Source organism: Falco naumanni, chromosome 9 (assembly GCF_017639655.2).
Source record: "Falco naumanni isolate bFalNau1 chromosome 9, bFalNau1.pat, whole genome shotgun sequence".
In the NCBI taxonomy this organism is placed as follows: Eukaryota; Metazoa; Chordata; class Aves; order Falconiformes; family Falconidae; genus Falco; species Falco naumanni.
This window is the reverse complement of record NC_054062.1, coordinates 11,276,081-11,300,237: the sequence shown is the minus strand read 5'-3', so window position 1 is coordinate 11,300,237 and position 24,157 is coordinate 11,276,081.

The following is a 24,157-nucleotide window of genomic DNA, read 5'->3' as shown; positions in this document are numbered from 1 at the left end:
GAGACATGAATACGTGTCAAGCTCAGTGTCAGAAGGATGCTAATGTGTGTATATAACCCAGTCTGACAGGCAGCCTCACTATCTGCAGATTTTCTCAACTCTGAGCAAGCTGTTGCCATCCAGAAATCCTGCACCAAAAGTCACCATAGTAAGCTCACTGCAGAGGCCCAGCACATTTGATGGGCAACACTGCACTTTCTGCACCTGCATTGTGTGGCACATGCATATATATTTCTGTCTGGATAGGGCCGTATGAGAGCCATACCCCTGGCCATGACCCAGCCGGCTGCACTAACTGGAGTTTAGGAAATACTGTCCCTGCTCCAGGAGACACTACTACAGTGAAGTCAGTGGAGCTCAATCAAAATGCCACTTCTGCTGTGAATCCAGGGACTCACAACCCCTCCCACTGGGGGACAGCACATTTTCCATTTCTCTGAACAATCTTACCAAGCTGCAAGCATCAGCAGCACTAAATTCTGCTCTCTTTTGGGAAGGAGCCAAGACTGCAAATGTAAAGCACAGGATGTGATTTCCTGCCCCTCCTGGAAAAGGAAGCTACAGTCCAAAAGGTACAGAAAGAACTATTAATCCTAGAACAACCATTTTAATGTTGATGAACACATGATGCAGCTGCAGAAATACCAATTCAATTTAGACAGAACTTGTAATGTGCTAACCATGCAGGACTCATGATACTGAAAAGGGGATACCAGATCTGGGTGCTAAGAAGAGGAATTATTATTCACAGGCCCCTAAGGAGAGATGCCTCTAGGACCATTGCTCTTCTGACAGAATTCTTTAATCAAGAAAATACTAGAAAACCATAAAAAACTAATGGTAGATTCGTTACAGAATCTCCTACAGGTCTACTTTATACTGTATGTATAAGCCAATCAGCAGCAAGGTGCTGGCTTCTTGGGAAGGGAACAGCTTATGGAGTGAAAAGAAAACTAACGTACAACCCCAGCAGGTTTACTTTTGCACAGGCTTTAAAAAGAGATGGAGAAATAAGCAGCGCTATTGAGTTAGTGCAGAGATGGGCTGTACAATTCCAGTAGCTGTTGCCTGCTTAAGCACAATGAAATAGGATGAATAGAAGCCCTAATGTGGCTGACTCACCCTCATTACCCAACAGCTTAAAATGGGGGGTGGGTAGGGGGGGTGTCTTCTGAGGAGATCAGAAAATATATTTTTAGATGACTTAAGGTGTGAGTCTGTACAATTTACGCAGCCCAAGCCACAAGTGCCCGTTATTTTCCATCTGTATGATTGTAAGAACTCTCCCATGTGCAGAGCTCAACAACTACTTTTGTTTTCAGAGTGTCTGCAACCATTTGCAAAAGACTGACAGACATGCATGCGCAGACACACACACCGTGCTGTCATGGGGACTTGCCTTCTGTTCTTTCTCACTACAGTTTCCCTCAACCTAAAATAAAAGCATGTTATGCTGTGCCCTTTGTGCAAGAACATATAACACAAGAGTGTTTATTTGCCTATGAACACTATAATCTTCATAGATCGATATTAAAACCCTTCACACTTATTTTCACTGCCTAGTTCAATTGAACTTAGAAATTCCAATGTATCTTGAGAGAGTGCTGAACAGCTGCAAACTAGCCAAGGGATCACATTCCCACAGATGGTATTAGAGTCCAAAGCCCTTCATGTTTGACTGTGGGATATGTACAGGTCAAATGAGAAGTTACACTGTCTGGGAACAAAGTTTAACAAACCTTGCAGACAGTGCTATTTGTTTTTACAATTCTTTGACTTAATACCATTTACTTGGAAACGGCTATTTTATAGAGGTTTTTTCTGTAGAGGTAATTCAAGGCCAATTAGCTTTCACCGGAGGCCATCTTCTATGTAAATTCTAGTATGTCCAAACTTTGTAGCTTCTCCACTGATTGATTATATGTAAGGTTTGAAGTACTGTTTTCAGCGGTAATCTGACAGGTGTCCAGAGAAATGGATTAGGCTATACAGTGGTCGAAGGAGGGGATTAGGAGCTAGGACCCTTAAACTCTAGATCTGCTCAGTATTGTTAATTATCCTTGCCAAATTTCCTACCCTCATTTATAATCTGTCGGAGACATGCAGTAAATTTACTGGATGGGGAAGGAGGAGGATGTACATGATTGTTTGGCACTCGCAGGCATTATCTGCTATGGCCTGTGCTCAATGTCATGCAGCGAAGGTGAGACTGTCAGCCCTGCCACCATCACTCCCTGCAGCTGCCTCCAGCTCACAGCTCAGCACTGGTGTGAGCAGCCAGTCCAAGAACAGCCCAGTGACAACAGTTTGCTCACAAAAAGGCAAACAGGTGATGATGAATGTAGCAACTTGTTCTTGCTTGTGATCAGTAGCACCAGAAAGGATGCTATTCAGTCCAGAAAGACCAAAAAGCATAGACCCACATCATCTGTCTGACCAGAAACTGCTTTCATGTACCTGCTGCTATGCTCAGTAACGATCCAGAGCTCCAGAGTTTTGGAACATGCATTTCAGAGGCAGTGACTTTCCAAATACTGCAGTCACAAGAAGTATGAAACTTAGAAAAAGCAAATCTTTTTACTATGGCTGTTTCAGAAAGCAGGTGTACAAGAAGACCCCAGGTGCCCAGATGCTGGACAATGCAGGCACAATTGTATGTTCAGAAGCAGTAGCAGCTTGTTCAAAACCTCTGCCTGAAGAGCTGAACTCTGGAGTCATCTTTCATTATTTTTAACCAAAGCTCAAGAGCTGCTTGGCAGACACGAGATCTGGATTGCTAGGCAAGCACAAAGTTTTATTGTCCCTGTGTGATTGAGAGGCTAACCCACAGGATCTTTGTTTCCTGACCTCATGTATTCAGCAAACACTGTAAAGTGCACAATGGTCAATGTGGCAGCCTATTTGCAACAGCCAGGGCAATAGGCAATTATGCTCTGGAGACAAAATGATTGTATGCATGTCTATATGAGAGTAGGAGAGAACAAGAGAAACAAAGAGGAGAAGAACTGGTGAGAGTATCAGCCAATTTCTCAAATGCCCTGCCTTCCACAGACAGGCCGGTGGGCCACCCCCCTCCTCGAACTGCCCAAAGCAGTCATGGCCTCCAATGAAAGTGTCACCTTTGAAACTGAAGAGGTGAGCACAGATGTAAAACAAGATCTGCTTCCAATTGAGTTCCACAGCCTTCCTTCAACATCTCCAGTTCACACATCTTATGTTAGCGTGTCCTGGACACCTACAGCCAGAGCACAGCTGAGTGGATTCTCACTCAAGGCTGTCCCCAGGATGCAGAAATATAAATTATCTAATCACATTGAGATAGAATATATCTGCACTGCAGCAGAATGGGCAATCTCAGAGCTTTCCAGTGGTATTCACAGTGTCTTTCTTCATGTAAGCTTCCAGAATTAATCACCAGTGTATGAATTTGGCTTCCCATCCCTTTCCCCAGCTGACAGGAATTGATGGCACCAACTGCCGTCACCACTAGAAATAAGTGATTCCTTCACTAGCATGGCAGACATATGCCAGCTAAGAAGAGAAGATCTGATTATCAGACTTGCTTGTTTTGGCTTTTCAATGCACAAAAGGCTGTTTTTCTCAGAATTAGGGTGACTGCAACAATCTGTTTTTAGACAGAGTTAGAACCACAAGATAAAAGAGGCAGAAATCTTCTCATCTGCATATTTATCATCAAAATGCAGCAACTGCATAATTTAAGCTTAGTGTTAAAAATATTGTATGTATATTTTAAGGTTTTCCTACTCAGGTGAAAAGGAGACATGCTTTCACTAAGGAGGTTAATTATTTCCTAATGGTGTGAAAACAACAGAAAAAAAGGAATCAAAAGGAATTCTCTTACCCTTCCCCCTACCTTGAGGCACAGCAAAGAGACATCTCCATCCATATCCTTCACAGACACATGCAGTAAAATGACTCAGAACAATAGAGCAGAGGCATGCACTAGTAACTGGGGTCCCACTGAGCCCCACGAGGGTCTGGACACTTGCACAAAGGTACAAGTTACAAGAGATGTGTGGAGAGAGCAGGAGCTTATTCTCAGCTCATTAAACTGTTCACCTGAGAAGGGAAGCACCCCCACACCCAGGGAATGGGCACAGGCCCTAACCACCTAGTGGGTCTGCCAGAGGAGAGGTTCTCCGATACCACGGGCAATGGTGCCACCCAGCTGGGCAAGCACTGCCCCCAGCCTTCTCCAGCATCAGCATGCCAGCAGCTGCCTCCTCTGCAGTCCTGAGCAGAACATAGCTGGGCTCTGGCTGCCCTGTGTCATCCTCCCCACCCCACACACCCTCGGAGAGGTGCTCTTCACTAGGCCAAGCTCCACAGGGAAGAATGAACTAAACACAGGCTGCCTCTGTGGTACTGTCACGACTGAGCTCCGTCAGTGGCACCACAGGAGTTTCCTCACTCTCTCTGCTATACATATGTAGCCTTTATACTCTGTAGAGCTGAAGTCACCAGCTAGCTGTACATGAAATCTGACTTAGTAAGAGGACTTCTTCACCCAGGGGTGTCCTGGTTTATTGTTGTCTTTCCCACTGGCTGCTTCCTTAATAGAGACATTTTTATGTGACCTCTGCTGCTGTCCATACAGACATGTGATGTTCCAGACAGGACCTTGCTTTCATTCTAGGAAGCATCCTTTCCTCTCCAGCACTGCCCAGGAACCCTGCAGCACAATCAGTCACTGCTCAGAAATGTCTCTGCGAGCTTGGCATGCCCCATGAGGGCTGCAGAGCAGGCTGGCCTGCTGGACACAGCCAGCTGGTACTCCCTTCGCTGACACAGCTTTCCCATGCTCTCTGCCGGCTGCCTTTGCATCCTCACACAGCCACACAATCCACTCTGCTTTGACAGCCTCATCCCTCAGACCCTAGTACCTATAACTACCTGATATGCACATGGGCTTCTGTTTAAAAAGACAAGTTAGAAGGGCAATGCATGACAATAGACCACAATCTGAAGACAGCCAATCAAACCAATAAATCCCTACTCACTCCCCAACAGCTGTAGCCCAATTAAACTCAACAGTTCACAGGTGTTCATGTAATGACTTTAACACAAAAAAGCACCGTTCCCTTTAGGGGCCTTTAAAAAAATTTAGAGCTCTTTAAATTTTATATACCAACAACATCAAACCAAACTAGGAAATAATAAAGAAGGAAAGGAGATAGAGCAAAGAAAATACACAGAGTGTCAGCGTCAGCGTCAGCAACAGCCTAATTAAACAATAGCCAACAGGAAAATGCACATTCTGCTCACCCAGCCACGGCCCTTCTTGAGACCTGTGTGCTGGATGCAAGAGCAGTTATTCATACAGCCTTTTCAGCATTGTTGCACCAGACACACTTTCATTCATGAAGTCCCTCTGCCTCCTCAGAACAAAGCTGTGAATGAACTCATGCTAGCAAACCGAAGGCCTGCATCTATCATTTCTCTCCAACTCTTTGGCTCCCTCCCTACCATGAGGTCAAAACTGGGCTGGCCTCCACGGCGTGCTGGGAGGCAGAGCTGTACACCTCTGGAAGTGACTAATGACCCCACTATTTTCTGTGGCCCTGCAGCACATGTTAGCTGATCCAGGGAGCCCTGCTGAAGCTGACACCCTTGCTGTTCGGGTTGTCTGCACCATCTGTTTGCTGTGTGCCAGCAGCAGGCTCTTGCTAGGTGCCTCCTTATTCTTGGATTTTGTTACACCTTGCTATCAGTTCTGGCCACAACCTCATTATTTTCTTTTGTAGTTTTCCCATTGATTGCAGGTGTTCCCTCTACTTCTAACTCACCTTCATCCCCTTCATTCTCACAGACCTACGTGAGCCCCTAGCACTGTTAGGATCACAGCTAGGAGCTGCCACATCTATTCATTGCAGGAGGGATGAAGAGACAGGAAACACGATTCTCATAAACCAAGAGAAGGAAGCACCAGGCTGGAGAAGAATGGATACTTTTGGGACCCTACAGGGTCCTGAAGATGCAAAGAATTTGCAGTACCTCAGCCTTGGGGGAAACTCAGTCCAAGGATTCTTTCTTACTGCCCTTGCTTTGATTACGTGTTTGTAGCTTCCAGCTTTCCCATGGTGACCCACTAAAGCCCAAGTGGATCTGAAGCTTTTGCTTTGAAGCAATCCTGGCTTCAGCTTTTCATTCTTATGAAGAAACATGAAGTGTTCTTATAAAGAAACATTTTTGTCCAAAAGATTTTTTAAGAGTATCAGTGAAAAGATGCTGCTCTGTTGAGAATTAGAAGGTTCTGGGAGAGGAACTCAGTTTCTCTCCATCTTACTAAAAAACAAGAGCCTAAGAAACCGAAATATTTTGAGGCTTCAAAAATCAAGTTACAGTGCCAAAACAGTGCAAAAGAAGGCTTTTCCAGAGTTCCTAGAAAAGGAGAAGACTGTCTTGCTGGGCCTTTGAAGCCAGGAATTAGCATAGGAGCAAACCAGGCAGCTCTGAATCCTGAAGTCCATTTTTGCATTAGCACAGCACAGACAGCAGCAGTAAACTCCCCAGTCTGCCTTTCCCAGAATATGAAATCTTAAATACTTTCTAGAAGCAAAAAGATGCGGAGTTGCAGACTTCATCCATTCTCTGTCCTCTGCTTAGAGGGAGGACTGCAAAATGTAATCCCCCTACAAAAGGCAGATTCATAGAGCAGTATGGAGATCTTCACAGTTATGTATCTTATTCATGCACTGACAACACCTAGCACACTGGGCCGCAACCTGGAGACTCCTTTAGGAATTACTGTAATATAAATAGTAAATGAATATGAATAATTATCTGAAGATGATAACTAGTGATTTAGATATGAAAAGGCCCCAGGATGCAAGTGCTAATCTCCTGAGATACTTAGCCATCCTTTCAAGATGCATGAAGACATATAAGTAGGCTAATTACAAAGGAAAATGTCTCTTGTATATAGATCTCATCTAAATTCAGAAGTGAGGCAAAAAACAAATTGAGAAGATACCCAGGAAAAGTTCAATAATATTGCTGGGAAAGGTTAATTTTCAGAGATTTCTTTAAGATAACCCAGAAAAACCCTTAAATACAAAACCAGTTAAACCTTAAATAGCAACTGCAAATGTCACACCAGAAAGGCACTCTAAAATGAATAGGACTATTGAACTGTGGAAGCATCATGGCAAAAACCACAACAATTTCATTTTCTTAGTTTAGTTTCAATTTCTAATTCACACAAGTAGCTTAAACACGTTGATTTGAGATCAAAACAGAACTGCAGGTTACATAGCATCTGTTCTATAGGAGGGTGCTGTGTGCACTGAGATAATTTTAGATGAATGTGTTATAAACAAGATCTGTGGAACATTGCAGAGTAGCAAGTTTTGAGAGAGAAAAACATACAGTTTAAATGCATAAATTGTTTAGAATGTTTAGCATGTGGTTGTAAAGCAATCAACCAAGTAATCTGTTTTCCAGAGTAGGACAGCTCACACAGATGAAACAGTAGCTTCCTCTGTAATTAATGTAAGTCTCATTCAACACTCAGAGAAACATCTTCTTACTCTGTGCAAACTTGGTGCAAAGCCACAGCTTTTAGCCACTGCTTTTGTTATTTTCCAACAAGAAAGTTGCCCAGGCTGCTGCTGCAGTTATCAGGCCTGCATGCATGACATATTCTGGCTGGAAAAGGTCCACTGATGACCAGACTAGACCTCCCCTGGGACATACTGGTCAGTGTAGACTGACACTTTGATACTGTTATTTTGGGATATGGTCATTTTTTCTGTGAATTTCTGAGGTTATAGAGAAATAAATACGTGTTTATTCCTTCTTGGGGAGGACAGTTTTGGAGAGACCCAGGAACCAAGCTACACGGCTGAGGTGCCTTTCCAGATTTGTTTACCAACATACTCTAAGGACATCAGGTTGCCTGTTCTGCCTACAGCAAGGCGAACACTTATGGGTACTATACTGTGTCCTGCACTCACAGGACTGGTTTCTAACAGGTCTTCCTATTCTAGTCCTAGACTCAACATTCCTCCAGTATTCCTGGGTCATCTCTCAACATACCTTATTAATCCCACAAGTCCTAGATAAACTCAGATGATAATCAAAAACTTGAGTGTAGAAATGTAAATTAGATTAACATTTTATTTCTTCATAGTTTTTCCACCATGTGAAAAAGGTTTGTGTGTAACACAGGGATTTCTGACATACTCTGCCTTGATTTATCGATACAAAAATTTTCTGCATTTCAACTCCTCTTTTAGTCAAACCTAAAAGTGAGTTCATGAGAATGATGTAGTTCAGGTCAGAAAAAAGGCATTTCATATGTGAATGTAAATGAAGATGCATGAAAAGGGTTTTCCTTTTAGATAAAAAATCTTATATTTAAAAAAGTGTGAAACTACCTACAGAATATAAGACAAATATCATTTCAGCTGGTTCATAATCCTATCCAGGCTGCAGTGGAACATTTCCCTGAAATGTTTCCTGCCTTGCTCAGTTATTTATGATTTGCTTTCTAGCCTAACTGCAGCAACTGACACCCTGCAAAGAATCAGAATAAGAAGAGAAAGCAGCTAGCACCAGCTTTCTCTGAGATGCTCTAACCTTCTGACTCCAAAGCAGATTCATCTCTTATCGAGCTATCACCACAACTCACCACAGGAGCAGTGCGCTGCCGTAGTGCTCATGACCAACTCCACAGTCACTTGTTGCTGAACACAGAGCACCCAGGTACTCAGACTGCAGGGAGGAGCTTGCAGGGTAGGCTAGTTCAGCTCAGCGTCAATGTTTAGGTGATACACTCTGGAGATCTACTGAGGTCTGCAGCACTGCATGAGTTCTCACCTTAGTGAAACCTGTGATGAACTGTAACATTTTCCATCATCTGGAGCAAGGGCTAAGTGTAACCTGCTGCCCTAGTAGCAGCCCACTCCCGCTGAAGCACAGTAACACAGTAGCTGCCAAGCCCTTCCTTCTTCTACATGAGCTTTTCCTGCCTTCCCTGAGCCTGCTGAACTGATGCGAGACACAACCACACCAGGCACACTCCATTCAGTGAATGAAGCTGGCTCTGTTTTGCTGCTACAAAGACCAGCAAGAAATTGCAGCAGCTCTATTCTGCCCTAGGGAATGGAGACAAATGGGTCTGGCTCTCTCTATAGCAGAGTCACCCTCTCATTGTGACCTCCGAAAATTCTCTGTGGCAACTACACATGAGAGCATAGTGAGCCTGAGCAGCATTAACAGGGACACATATTCCCTCCTCAGCTGCGTAAAACTACCCAACAGTAGCACCTCTCAGTGGAAGCTGCAGCAGCCTTGCTTCAGCAGAGCCCTTCTGCAGAGACCAGAGGTGGAAGGGAGATAGGTCACTGGGTGTGATGTGAAAATACCCTCCTTGCAGTCAGCACTGGTCTCCTGCAGCACTCTGCAAAGGGAAAAATCACACTTGTGCTCCAAACCAGCACAAAATTGCCACTAGACTGCCAGAACTGGTTGCCCATGAGGACAGGCTCTGGGTACTGGATTGAGCAGGGCAGTGACATCTCTTGGCTAGACATACTCTCCACTCTCTCTGCTCACATGTTTGTGGCTACCCAGTGGCACAGAGACTAGGCTGTGGTGAGGATAAGGTGCCCATCTGCTGTTTGCACTGTTTGCTCACAGGGCATGCTGTGACCTCCTTCCACCCTTCTCCAGGCACCAGCCGCTTCCATACATTCATCTTCTTGAATATTGAGCCACTGTGCCGTCACTCACAAAGCTTATATTTAAATACGTCCTTCTGTTGAACTCAAATTAAATATAGCCTAGTTGAATCTGATACCATGAGAGAACCAAGGCTGGAGGCGAGAGCGAGAATGAGGAGGAGATCACAACTGAACAAATACATTTAAAGTTGCGAAGTTAACACCAGGCTGCACATCTGACTCAGGTACACACTGGGTTTGCTTCTTTTCAGCTCAGCTATAGTGTTAGTTGCAGTGAGGTCATCCTTGCATGTCCTTCTGCTTTATGTCTCTTACTAGATAGACACACACAAATCTTCAAATTTTACAGACAGAATGAAAATTCACACAAACATTTGTCTTCCTGACCTGTCAGCACTTACGGCAGCGCCTGATTGACAGATGCACGACAGGGGAAATGAGAACCTCTGAAAAGGCAGGTATCTCAGGACTGATTTTGGAGTCTACTGACAACAATAACAATCAACTCTTAGCTAATGTCACAGTGCAACAACAAAGCCTGCGGCAGCTTGTGCTACAATTCAGGCCAAGGACTCATTTTGGGCCCTCTCCTGATGTGGTTTGCCCTGCCAGCCATTTTTCAAGCAGTGCTTAAAATCTGTTTGGGGAGAGTGGCCTGGGTGACTGGATCTGAAAAAGGACCAGAACTGAATGTATGGATATTAGCAAAGACATAATTAAGGAGCCCAGATGTAAAAAACCAAAAGACCAGAAAGTGTGACCATTGAAGTAAGGAAGAAAAGTTGTAATGTTGTGGTAAGAGCGTTCACAAGAAGTAATACAGTAAAGTTAAAAACCAGATCTTCAGGCCTGCAAGACTCAAGTGTCCAAATCCACTAAGCTGTCTGCTTAATACCTTGAAACTCTTCATTAGGCTTCAGGTTGAACAGCTTCTAGCAGCAGAACAGATTTCATCTAGGTCAGTCAGCCATGAAAAGCCTCATCAGTCATCACATGATAACCTTGATTGAACCATCCACATATATTTAAGAAACCAGTCCCATTAGTTGCATTGTGAGGAACCAAGCCAAGTTGTTCCTATTTCCGTCCCAGTATCCTAAAAGCTAGTCCAGATCTACTTTGCTCCAACCAGCTGACTTACTTTATGGCTACCTGTTGTTCTTTGACAGCTACGAATCCACTATGTTTAGTTACAAACTGAGCCAGGGCAAGGAGAAGCAGAGGAGGAGAGGGAAAAGCATGCTGAGTGAACTTGTCGGGCTTGCAAGAGTTAAAGGTGCTGTGTGTCCCAGTGCCTGTAGACTGTCTCCAGTACTGATAAAACAGTGTGCTTCGAAACATATGGTAGGCAAGCCCTGGTTTGTCCTGCTGCAATCTCTTCAATTATTTTTTTTGTTGTATATTTTACAAAGGATAAATCAGGGAACATTTCAAGAAATGTTTTCTCATTCTAAAACTTATCAAAATATTGCTGACACTGATCCATGGCTGGGAATGTCATTCCTGAATAAACATGATGTCATTCTCATTCCATTCATACTTCTCCTGGACAGCTGCTGTCAGCCTCAGTGAAGAAAAATGCCACCTCGCTGGTGACAGCTGCCACTTGAGGTACTTTGTATATCAGCCTCCATAGGAAGAAAAAAAGAGCCAGTCACGCAGATGCTATTTAAAGTATGTTGCATCTTGATGAGAAATGCAAAAGTTAATATGGAGCAGGTTGCTCTGTGTCAGAAGTCTGGACAATGAAGAATAAGGAACTTTTCTGGTCTCACCTTCATAAGAAGCAAGACTCAGAGAAGGCCCTCACTCCTGCACTGCATTTGCTTTAAAAACAAAGGAAGTGCTAGCTAAGATGTGCTTTGGTTTCTTTACTTTTTTTTATTTTAATCAAGATCTGGAAAGTCTTCTGGAACTTACAACTTAAGGGGGACAAAGAAGTGCATGACCAAACCTATTTATGTATGCTTGCCATGACTTTATACCTTCTATGTCCCAGAAAAATACCCTAGAGGTGATACTTCCAACTTGGTGTCATCTGCAAACTTGCTGAGGGTGCATTCCGGTAAGAACTTGTAACTTGACAAAGCAGGTAACTGCCAGGGAGCAGACAAGCCCTCTGCACCCGTTCATGTTTAGAGGGGACTGTTCAGATCAAGGGCTTCAGTCAGACTCCAAAGTGCAAGCAGCAGCACGCTAGCGAAGCTGTGGTCCAGTCTACAACAGACAGGCACATGCATTACTTTGCAACCACACTTAGAATGCTCTGGGAGAGTTCAGAAGGACACAGGTAAATGAGAAATCAGGACAGAAGAATGAATATTTTGACTTCTGATGATGGTTTTTATTAATTTCCTAGGCCACAAAGAAAACTAAACCTAATCCTTTAAGTTTCCTCCACCACCAGCAGAGTCCACAAGAATTGATTACTACAAATCCCTGATATGTGTTGATGGAAACTGTTTTGAGGCAGTTGCAACCCTTGCATTGACTCATTTTTCCTCATTCAGTGTCAAAGGGGCAGATGTATAATCTGGCAAGCTTTCCAGATGCATCTTGAGCAAAGGAAAGCACTGCAAATCATTAGTACTAGGCAGGATCTTTCAGTCTGTCACAGTACCACTGGCAGCACTCAATATGTACTCACAGCACACCCAGGATGACAAGCACCTCATGGAGGGGACACCAGTATTCACCAGAGCCAGTTTCTCAAAGAACAAATAAGTAAATTATCTTCCTTGCATGCTGTGGTGTTTCATCACACACACTGCCCCCAGTAGAATGGCAACAAGCCCATGCTAGGCATGAGCTCCTTTGTAGCCATAAATGTTGCATTAATAGGTTTCTTGCTAGTACTGGGCTATCAGTTTAACTTTATTACTTCTCCTGTCCCATAAATGCTCTCAGGTTCTCTTCCAAGGAGTCTGTGCAGATTGCCAAACAGAGAAGAATGACTATGACATGGCCTCTGGCTCTCCCCTGAAACAGCAGCTTTTCTGTCATCCCCTGGAAGTGCTCCAGTTTCTTTACAGCTCTGGAAACGTGACCTAAGCAAGGTTGCCAACACATGTTCGTCCATGTCAGACATTACTCTGATTCTGGAGCCTGCGAGGAGCCTGTCAGCTATCATTCTGCCAAGAATACCCCAGCCCTAGCTCCTCTGCTTTCAAATTCAGTCCGTGTTAGGCTGAGTAAGAGGAGCTGTCAGGTATGTGGAAAAACAATAGCAGCTCTTGCTTTAATTTGCATGCCCAGTATTGAAATCCTTTGTCACTAACTCAAGTAGGCAGTGGATAAAAACTAAGTGAAATATAATGATGCAATTCACATAAATGCATGAAGAGAGGATCTCTGCGCCTAACCTCATGCTTGCCAATGTTCTGGTGCAGATTTGTTGTGTCAAAGCATCAGAAAACAAGCATGCTGGAGTCCCCTGATCAAAATGTTCACAGTCTCACAGACTGTCCACTTCTGATTTCAGCACCAGTTCTGGTGGCAAGTCACCAGTTCTTTCTTTAACCTGCTTTCCTCCGACACCTAAACACCGCCTGACCCTCTGCTGGGACTGCCCTCCAGGTGTGTCCCATACCAGGTTGCTCTATAGCTCTAGCATTTGGAAGAGAGAAAGAAAACCTCCGTGCAGATTTTTTATGTGTGTTGGTCTTGCCTGGCCCTTTTGACACAGAGATCCTCTGCTTCTTCACCGTTTCTTCCTGCTGGCCTGTGTGCGCAGCCTTATTCCCTTCTCAGGCTGCCATTGCAGCCTGCACGGCTGGTAAGCACCCACATCTCAGGCAGCTGAAACACCGAGTGCCTCCCAGTGCTATCGGCCCCTCACACTGCAAGACAGGTGGAGAATAAGGGAGCTCCAGCACCTCAGCTTTAAAAAAGAAAGCCAAAGCGCAGAGCAGTCACCTATATAAGACTTTCACAAAACTCTGCCTTAAATCGGCACTAACAGAAGTAAAGCTAAACTTTTCTCCACGTGAAAGCCCTCCCCTGTCTCACAGCCCAGCTCTTTGTCTCACCAGCAGCCACAGATCTCCCCAGTGCTCAGATGTGACACACCCCAAAGCCCCAACCTCACTTTTAATTAAGGACTGTGCCCCTGTCAGCCCGTTTTCCAGGAGACCATGCTCTCCTCATGGAGAGCCCCCTGCAGCACCCAGGCCTCCATGGCCTCAGCCTGCTCTGCGCAGGGATGCAGCCCTCAGGCCAGCACCGCCGCCACCGCAGGCACTGCACATCGTTCATAAGAGAGGATACGACAGAGGGAACTGAGCCCCATGCTCAGTGTAGTGCACTACATCATGCAGTTGCTGTGATCCTGCTGCAAACATCTCCTGAGGGGGAACATGAGCAGCTCCACACGCTCCAGGCCCCAAACACCCCAGACTTCCAGCCTGTCTTCTCTCCAGCCTCACCTGGTGCTGTCTTCTGGGCGACGTTTCCTCACATGGCACCCACAGGAGATCACCTGGTCCACAGAGGCCTCCACTGACACCACCGGCCCTTCCCTTCATGGGGCAGGGGCGTCCACGTCAGAGGGCACCGGCAGCAGAAGGCCGGTCCCTCAGAGAGGTTCCCGCCATGCCCAGGCCGCGGGAGGGTCACTGTGCTGAAGTGAATTCTGGGATTTCCTCCACTTTTGAGGATAAAACACTCGCTTTACAGAGGCCATCACCTCACTGAAAGCACCTTGCACCTGAGGAAAGCCCCACCTTCCTCCCAGCAGCCACCGAAACACCGCAGTTCTGTGAAACGTCCTTTCTCGGAACGTGGCCGCCTCAGAAAAACCCAGCATTTGATTCGAAACCAGCCCCGACAGCCACCTGCCTGCTGCAGCGCGCTGCGGCCAGTCTGTGGCGGGAGGGCAGCTGCCAGCCGGGGCTGCCGCTCCTCCGAGCAGGAACCCGCCCACACCGCTCCAGAACCTTCTGGCACCTTCCCTCAGGGAGACATGGCCACAGCGGGGCCCAGCTGGGCCATGCCGGGGCAGGGTGGCAGCGGCCATGGAGGATCCCCCGCCCTCACGAGGCCTGCGGGCGCTTTGTGAAGGAGGGGGCATCGCCGGCTGCAGAGCAGGGCCAACCCTTTGTAACGGAGTGTGACAGTTTGCAGGGACGCTGCGGGAGGCAGAGGAGGGGACAGGAGCTGCCGCCACAGCTGAGTGGGCATTGCCACAGCACTGTGCAGCCCCCGAGCCCCCCAGGGCATGCCCAAAGGCCCGCCAGCACCAGGTCCTGGGGCAGGGACAGGACTTCCTCCATCAATCAAGACAGAGCCTGCAAGCCTCAACAAAGAAAAGCTCTAGCAAAGAGTTAATTAAAGAGTTCCATTTCCCTTCGACACAGACCCTGGTCCTTTGTGAGCACAAAACTAAGCCTGAGCATTCCCACAGCTAATTATGAATATGTTGAGGAGCTTTTTGATATTACCGCTGTGGTTCATGCTGTTGCTGCACAGTGCAGACAACACCCACCTAAAACCACTGGTGTGCTGGCTGCAGCCTCTCCCCTCCCTTGTTTTGTTCGTTTATGTTGCTTGCAAGCTTTAGTGGCAGTCTGGTGTATCCCTGGAACTAAAGCTGTAACTGCTTTCTCCAGGAAATTCTCAAAACTGCACCATGTGAATCTAACCCTGTAATAGTGATGGGGAAATTACAAAGATTTTTTTTTTCTATAAAAGGCTCCTGTATTTTTCTCCTAAACAGGCAGGTCCACAGGTAGAAATACAGAGCAGGCAAATACATGTAAAGCCATGGTTGCAGCAACCTTTCGCCAAGGTTCGTCAGAAGCTCTCACAGCTCCTGGCTGTTTCAGAGCAGAGTTGAGTTTTGTGAGTAGATACGTGGTGATGTACGCCCACAAGGAAAGTGGCTGCAAAGCTCAGAACACAGACAGTACTTCCAGAGACTGCCTCTGCTGGAGGGCTTGCTGAGTCACATGCTGACTGCTGAAATACGTGGTCACCTGCTAGCTCAGCTACTGCAAAAATGGTGGGAAGGTGATAGCAGTTCACACTCTAATGCTTCCTCTCACTGCTCAGTGCCAGGTCATCCAGCATTGTTTGCTAATGCCAAGTCCATGTGGGATGTTGAATTAGGACATGGTGTCGGTGCCTTGAGCTCACAGCACAGTTTTCTCCTGGAGGTGCAGCTCAGTACATGGTTAGCATCACACCAACAAAAAGAATTCTGGACTTTAGTTGGACTAAATGTTGCAAACACATGATAAAGACCAACTTCTCCGCAGACTACGTGGAACAGCGCACAATAAAGCAAACCATGTCACAAACGTGAAAACCCAGAGCTGCTTTCTCATGTACCATCAAACTCCAGGACTCTCTCTGCCAACAAGACTACTTGCCAGTTTCTTACAGTAAGAGAACTCTTTACACCATTTGGGCTGGTTAAGTATGGGTACCAGCATGTGCTCATGTTCGGCATTGATTCTCCCCAGAAATCCCCCATGGGAACACTGAGAGCAGCTGTAAAACACTCCGTCAGGTCTGCTCCAGGGAGGTGATACTGTCTATCTGCCCGGTCCAACTGATGATACTGGGCTTGGCCTTCCAAGCTCAGCTAATCATGCCCAGCTGACAAGAGACCCTAATATGAGGATCTCACTGGAGCATTAACAGGAAGCAGAGAGCGTTATCTGTGCAAGGGAATGACTGCTTCAAACAAGGACAAAATCAGAAAGCAGAAAATTAGAGCTTCAACCATAAAGTTCAAAGAACATGGGGGAAAAAGCATGAAAAATAATTTTGACACTTTGAAGTAGAACTCAATTGTTCCATTAAACTGTATTTTTAATAAAAAATAACAATAACAGCATTCCAAATATCTATTTTATAAGCTTTACTTATGTATATTTTTCTAATGCATGTCAGAAATTCTTACTTGAGGCAAATGCAATATTTATAGAAAGCAAGAGACTTCAAAACAGCTCCAGAGACTTTAAGCTCTCGATTTATTCACAGATTTAGAATAACTCAGGAATACAAAATGACAAAATGTACATTTTTTATATTGTTTACTAATGTATTGTCTCTTGTCCCTGATCCGTCATTTTCCTGACTGGAGGAAACACATTCAGCTTCTTCACTCTCTTTAATGCTACACACTTCTAGAGGAAAATATTCCCATTTGGTGAAAATCTATCACAATTCTGTCTTGCAGAATATCATTCCCAGAGAATTATGTGAAGATCACTAATAAATACATTTTTGCAATGACAGTCATTTCTTCTTTGGTCATGATTTGTACCTATTATTTGCCTCGGCCTCTCCAGTTCCCAGAGAAACTGCTGGTGAGGGTGAAGAAGAGAAGAGGCAGTGCAGCTTCACACCAGCATCCAAATGGAGGTTTGCCAGTGGCTATAAAGGCTAGCAAGGTGTTGGTAGTGAGTTAACCCCTAGTTAGACTGGGTGTGGAAAGATGCCCTGCATGGTGTGTTGGATGTGCTTGGAAGCAAGGAGCAGGCTTTCAGGAGGATGGCGCTGGGAGGTCCATGTCTCCCCCCCCCCCCCCCCAGCTCAGACACTACCTGTCTGTGTGGGCTTGTGCAGGTCACAGAACCTCATCCTCAGCAGAAGAAAGGGCCCTCCCTCGGCCAGGGCCCGCTCGCAGCCCCTGGGCCCAAGCTGTTCTGGTGAGAGATGCCATGAACAGCCAGCAGAAAATGGGCAAGAAGATAGGAAGCAGTCAAAATACTCTTTCTGTTAGCATAGTAAATGCTTAGTTTTCAAAAACAATGATTCTAGACTCACAGAAAAGAGTTGCTTAAAAATGCCAAATATTGGCTCCTTTTGTATATTAAGTCTGTGTGAATGTGTGACATTCTTCAGTTTGGAGACATTTCTGAAACTGCAGAATTTCCACTGTTCCTTTCTGCCTCCTCAATCAGCAGGTGAATGTGTTTCCCTCTTGCTGGCAGTTGTACCCTGGCAGTTGCACTTTCTGTTCTCATGTGGGTTTTTTCATTATATTACAGTGCACCTGTATTTTTACATACATTGGCCATACCTAAACGCTGCGATAACTGAACACTGAAAAATTTAGGAGCAGCCAGTCTGTAACACTCCACCTATGGCACAGGCACAGCATTGCTCTAAAAAGGAGGAAAGGGAAACAGTCAAAAGCCTAAGAGAGCCTTGCAGCATGAGCTGAAGTCTGCTGTCCTGTGCTCTGGTGGAACAAAGTTGGGATATTCAGCTGCAAATAGCTCAACAGTGAAATTTCCAAATCAATACCATGTTTTACTAAGAAACCATAAACTAGTACTGGCTTCTCCTTTTTATTTCAGCACCATGTAAGCTTTAGAATGAAAACTGATGTTCTAAAAAGTAATCTAGCCTCTGATTTTGGGGTGTAAATTTATTCCACATACTTCACTATGTGCCTAGCAGAGGACACTGGGAAACAAAGGAATTTGTGACCCGCATACACAAATAACTATATGTGCAGCATGATACAGATCTGGGCAGACACAGGGTTATTTTTCTTTTCCAAGAAAATCCTGGATCAGAATTAGTCAAAAGACATGTTAACCTGGCAAAAGATAAGTCCAGAGCTCTCCCAAGTGTACTGCTGATGAATCAACAGCTAGAGCACTCAGCCAGCTCAGTGTTGTGCTAGTTACACAGCAATAAATGACGTACTTTTGCTACACAAATTGCAGCAGTGAAGATACGCTGTGAAATGCGTAACTGTTGAAAGATGATGAGCACACAGTTCACTGTACTACTACAGCGTGTCTTTTCTCATTAGACTTAGCCTGACGTTTCCAACTTCTACCAAAGTCCTGCTCAACCAGAAGGTTCCAGCACCAGATAAAAGACCACAAATTTCACCTACTCAGTTTCCTGAGAGAGAAGAAACAAATTTAAGGTTATGCTTCCCCTTGGACCCACGTGGGCCCTGCAAAGGCACAGTGTCTGCCCAAGATCTGCACAGGAACTACAGATCTCAACTTAGTTTGTTGAACCACAGGTGTCATTGGGGCTACATTTCCTGTAGAAGCAACCTCCACCCATACTCATGGCTACCAATGTTCAGAAAAACAATTCTGATGCTTTGGCAAAAATAATTTTGCAAACTGCAGCAAACCAACACTGTTAGGCTCAGTCTTAATTCACAGGAGTGTCCAAAGGTAGATGGCAATTTGAACTTCCTTCTTCCAAGCCAGCAGCTGCACTGGTCACAAGCTGTAAGTGAACCGTGTTCTGCAGCTGCACATTCTCTCTAATAAGTTGGTGAACTTACCGTAGGTGTAGTGCTACCTATGCTCTTCTTCAGACCATCTCTGAGATTTTTTTACTACTTTAAATAAGTGCTTTTAAAACTGATGCAGTTGCAGTCATTTCTGTCACTAGCATCCAAAAGTGTAACTCAGGGCACAAAACATCAACAATTTAAAAATGAGAATAAGTGCTGGGATCTTTTTTCCTTCCATGGTATCTCAAGTTCAAAGTATGATTCCTCACATAGTGCCTTGATTCCAGCAGCTGGTCTTTAAGAAAAAACAGTAATTGTCTAAAGGCATGTGACAAAATCATGCAAGTTGGTAAAAGCAGAGCCAGAGGGGTGGAAGAAACTGGTGAGTCAGCTCGTCACAGAAACATATTTAGAGCTTAACTGTCTGTAAAACTCAATAGGGGCTATGTGTTCTAGGGCACTGGGCCAAAATATGCCCAAGAGCCTCCAGCTCCGTATGACAGAAGTAGCTCTATCATGCAAACAAACACTTTTCTGAGCAAAGGATTTTAGCTGAGTGAGCAAACAGGTCTTTGTGAGCCTTTCAGCACAAATGGCTTTGTGCTACCAAAATCTGGACCCTTCAGACAGAGACGATTTTCCTCCCTGACATTTCCCCTTCCCCTAAAGGACCTGGGAACAGTTCCCAAAGCACCGTGCACTTGGGGAACAGAGGTTGCATAGCTCACTCACCAAGTGGCCACACACTCGCACTCCCGACAGGTCTAGCCCTGTACCTCCTGTGCCCTCTGCACCTGCACCAGTCATTCCTTCAAAGAGAAAACAGTACATTAATGGCCAGTTTTCTGCCTCCCATGCAGACACTAGCAAGTACCCAGTTGTACCAGACCCACGCAGCAGACTCCCTGGCAGGTGTCACTCTTGAACAGAAACACCATCAGGAGGGATGGTCCCAGGCCAGTCACCCAACCTGCCATGAGCCAGTTGCTGCAGACACTGGTCCCACCGTACCCGTTGCTGTCTGCCTCAGCTACTGGCTAGTTTCTGCTCTGATCATAAAAAACTATCTTACAGCATGAAAACAATCAGTGAAACTTCTAGGACATAAAGCAAGGGTGCAGTGCAGAAAGAAACGGTGTCACAGGGCAAGCCCGGCCCAGAAGGATTTTTACGGGCATACAGAAATACAGGGAGCTGCTGTGCAAGGGCACACGTGGAGACACGGCTGCTGCCACAGGCAGGGCCTGGCTGGGCTCCGTGCTGGCGGGAGCGATCAGCACGCACAGACTGGGCTTAACAGTGGGTTTTACAAACAGTTTTTACCAGCTGAAGTGATCCTGCAGCTGCCTTTGGAGACTGCTATTAATAGTTAATTTTGGACCATTTGGTTGGTGCTGACAGAAAATCCCCCGAAGTGCTCACCAATGAAAGCTTTCCCTGGCTACCTTTAAAAGGGGAGGCTGATTAACCAAGAGGTTTAATTGTTATTTTTGATGTTCTGGGTGTTTCCATGAGACTCTGGCACAAAGCTGTGGAGATATTTTAATGTAAGCTTTGACAAATTCACTGGAGCTAAAGCAGAGTGCTAACACTGGAAGCTCTGAGGAAGTGCCAAAACAAGAGTTTTTAGTGTATTGCACAGCTCAGGTTTGTGCTACACAGGCTGCCATGGCCAGTGGCATTTCTTTGCGGGACAATTTCGCTACTAGCACCCCGTACCCTCCTTGACCAGAGTTATTTTATTTGTCCCAATACACACAAAACTACTGTTTTTTCACAAAATCAAAGAACAAAGCCTTGCTGACACCAAAAATGCCCCACATCACCCTGATCACAACCATTATGCAATTATCTGCAGAGACATGGTGATAACTCTGCTTCAAAGGCATGGGAGATACGGTTTCAAATTAGGACCACGGAACAAATTCTTTGGTTTGATGACACCAAATTGCTCATACAACTCTGCTGTAATGAGTAGGCATAATACACTGACCCTCATGGGCCCTGCTTCAAGCCCACGGTGGGCTCTTAAATCAGCAATGTCCAGTTTGGGTTATTTTTCTTCTATGTAAATAAGGAAATTCATGCTATTGAGAATTGTGGTTAAACTGCACAATAAAAAACATGGGCATTTGTCTGTATGGAAACCATCTGTGGTCATAAGGTCTAGGGCAAAATCACAACTGCCCTGGGTACCTAGAGAAGTGGTTACTGGCATCACCAGGCCCAGCTGCTGCCTGTGCAGACCAGCAACTGGTGCCATTCCAGCAAACCCTGCAGAATCACAAAGAGCAATTTCCAAAGCATTTGAGCTGGTGCTTTTCACCGGCACTAAATTCATTCAGCTCCTGTGCAAGGACAGGGTGGTGGAGCAGGTTTCAGATCCTAGGGAGACCTGTGCATAACCCCACCTGTGCCCATCCTCTCTGCGACCTGGCCTCACTGCCTGTTGCTGCACCTTGGCATACTGCAGGGCCTTGGGCTAAGTCAGTCCTTTCCGTATCATATCGGTTATTGACATTTCCCTGTTCGCAGCTGCTGCAGGAGCAATGCTGTCACCAGGGCTCAGTGCAACGACTGGATCGGGGATGTGGGGGAAGGCTGCTCATGCTCTGAACACGCTGGATGAGCAGGACCCACAAGCTCCTGTGCCAAGGGAGCCCTCTTCTCTCTGATACTTTGTCTTAGCAGGACCTCACATTTTTGCATCTTGCTCCAGTGCTCGTTCACAAGCCTGACACGTATGACTGTATCCTGTGTGGCCCCTGCTAATTCATGACAACACTAGTGACGGACAAGAGCTGGCACCTTCCCCATCAAAACACACTCTGGGCCAGCATGAGCAGCAAATCTACAGTTGAGGAATCTCTTAAGTTAAATGCTGGAGTGAGTGCTTGTGGCTGTATCTTGCAAGCACTGTTCAAAAGACTTGGCTCCTGGGGTTGGAGTATATCATCTTCAGTGTGAGCCTTGCTGAAGTTAATATTAATGCTACAAATATTAATGCTACAGCTAAGCCAGCCAGCTGCTGCACAAGGCAAAGAGGAGAGTTTATAGCTGAAAAGTCCCTGCAGCCTATTAGTTCTCTGCAAGACAGCAGTCTCATCCTTCCAGATGTGCGCTCTGGCATTCAGTTCCAAAGCGTCTGAGAGCTGTAGAGCTGGCAAGCTCTACACATGCCAAATGTGTCAAAAACATTTCTGAGGAGCGTCTGCTCTTGCTACCCATCCCATGCTGTCCCGTGCTGTTCCTGACATGACCGCAAACAGTAGTGTCACACACCAGGGTTCTCGCTATCAGGAATGACATTTTGAAGCCACACTCCCGGTGTCAGCCCCAGCTCTGCTGCCGAGCCCTTGTGCCAGCACGGGCTGGTGATTCAGGCTGCGCTGAGACCGAGCAGGGGGTGCTGGCCGCAGGGCGCTCCACCTCCTGTCACCAGGCAGGGACGCGGTGGAGGGGTCCCGGCTCCCCTCTGCTGCCGTCCCTGGTTTCCTCGCCGTGAGCGAAGGCTGAAGCACGCTGCTGGGCACCGGGGTGTTGCAGAGATGTGGCTCTGGGCACAGCCTGGGTACCTGCCCAAACTGGGAGCCTGCGTTGTTGGGCTGGGTTTGTGGATTCTCACCTCCCTGGTTCGTAGGTGCGTATCAGCCTGTGCATGTGCCACTAGCTGGAGGTGTATTTCTATCACACACCGGCTTAGCAGGACCCATGCCAGAACCTTTGTACACGTTACTAAGTTTCAATAAAGAAAACGTTGCTTTGTTGAAGGGTACAACGATAAAACTGAAACCTTTTCCACTGCATGTTTAACCAGAAGTTACAACATCGGTGGATGCTGCTTTTAATTCTCATTCACACAGAAGCAAATGGCTTGCAAAGATGCACATTTTCATGTCCTGAATAGCAGTACTTTTTGGAAGAAAAAAAGGCCTTTGAGAGAGCAGTGATCGCTGCGTTCCAGCCCAGAGGTGTGGCTGCCACCTTCCCTCCATAGTAACGTGAACAAGTGCGCTCCTTGGGGGAATTAGAGAGTTGAATTAGCAACCACTGGCCCTATCGTGGACACATGTCACAATGCAAACCAACACTGTAGGAGAGGTTCGCTTTTATTTGGGGGTGAATTGTATTTCCATGAAAGAGAGACAGTAAGGCTAATGGTGCAGGCACAGAAATTAGCCAGGATGTGACAGAGGCATAGTGAGTAATGCACTGGAAGTACTAGTGGGGGGGGGAAACACTGAGCAAGAAGTATTTTTTTTTCTTTTTTACATTTGTATGTGGACAGATAATATACACTTACATCTCTTGGTGTGTTCTGTATTATAAGTCTCTCCAGTGTCACTGTCTGCCCCTAAAAGACCAACATTTCCCACTCTTCCTCTACTTCCACAGAAAGTTTTACATGACCTCTGCACAGGTGGAGAACAAATTTTGTTCCGCCAAGTTCTGGCACATTAAACCTAACAAATATACAAGAGATGCAAGAGTAGCTAATGCTGTGTGCTCATTGCCTTTGTGATGCATCACTACTAAGGGGAGTGTAGAGGGGGCCAGTCCAGAGCAAAACTATTGTTTGCAATTGCCTTTTCCTTTTGACATTTTCATCGTATGTTCTTTTAGGATTGTAAATCTCCTGCAATGCCTTTACAACACAGCTGAGAAGAGGCAATATCTAAAAGGCTGAGGAAGAAAATGTCCTGCCACCTGGGAGCAGCACTCTTTATCTCCCCAGTAACATTCAGGTGTCTTGGGCCAGTCTGGCTCTCTTCTTTTCCACTATGATATTTTTCAGTCAATGCATGCCTGATTCTTTTTTTGTTCTTTCCTGAATTGCAGGTAGCTTTGAAAAAATACGCATGAACCAGCCCTGCCAGGTGAAAAATAAAGGCTCCTGATTGCTATCATTATTATTATACCACTAGACATTTTATTAACACTAAAGTGTGACATTTCCCTCCAAAGAAAGGCCTTCTTCTGCCCTTCTGCATGGCTACTTTATTGAATCCAAACTCCGTTTCCGACGATCTTCACCTGTTTAAATGCTGCTGTGTTTCTAAAAGCAATTTAACCTTTCATCTTTTATAGATGGATCCTTTTTTAACAAAAATCCTATAGGGCCATTTTTCTCCTCATCTCCTTGTGATCTCAGTGATATTACGTGATGTAGCTTTTGAAGAAGAAATGCCGAAACAGCAGCTTCACCACCTGCAGCTAATGCAGCAGGAAA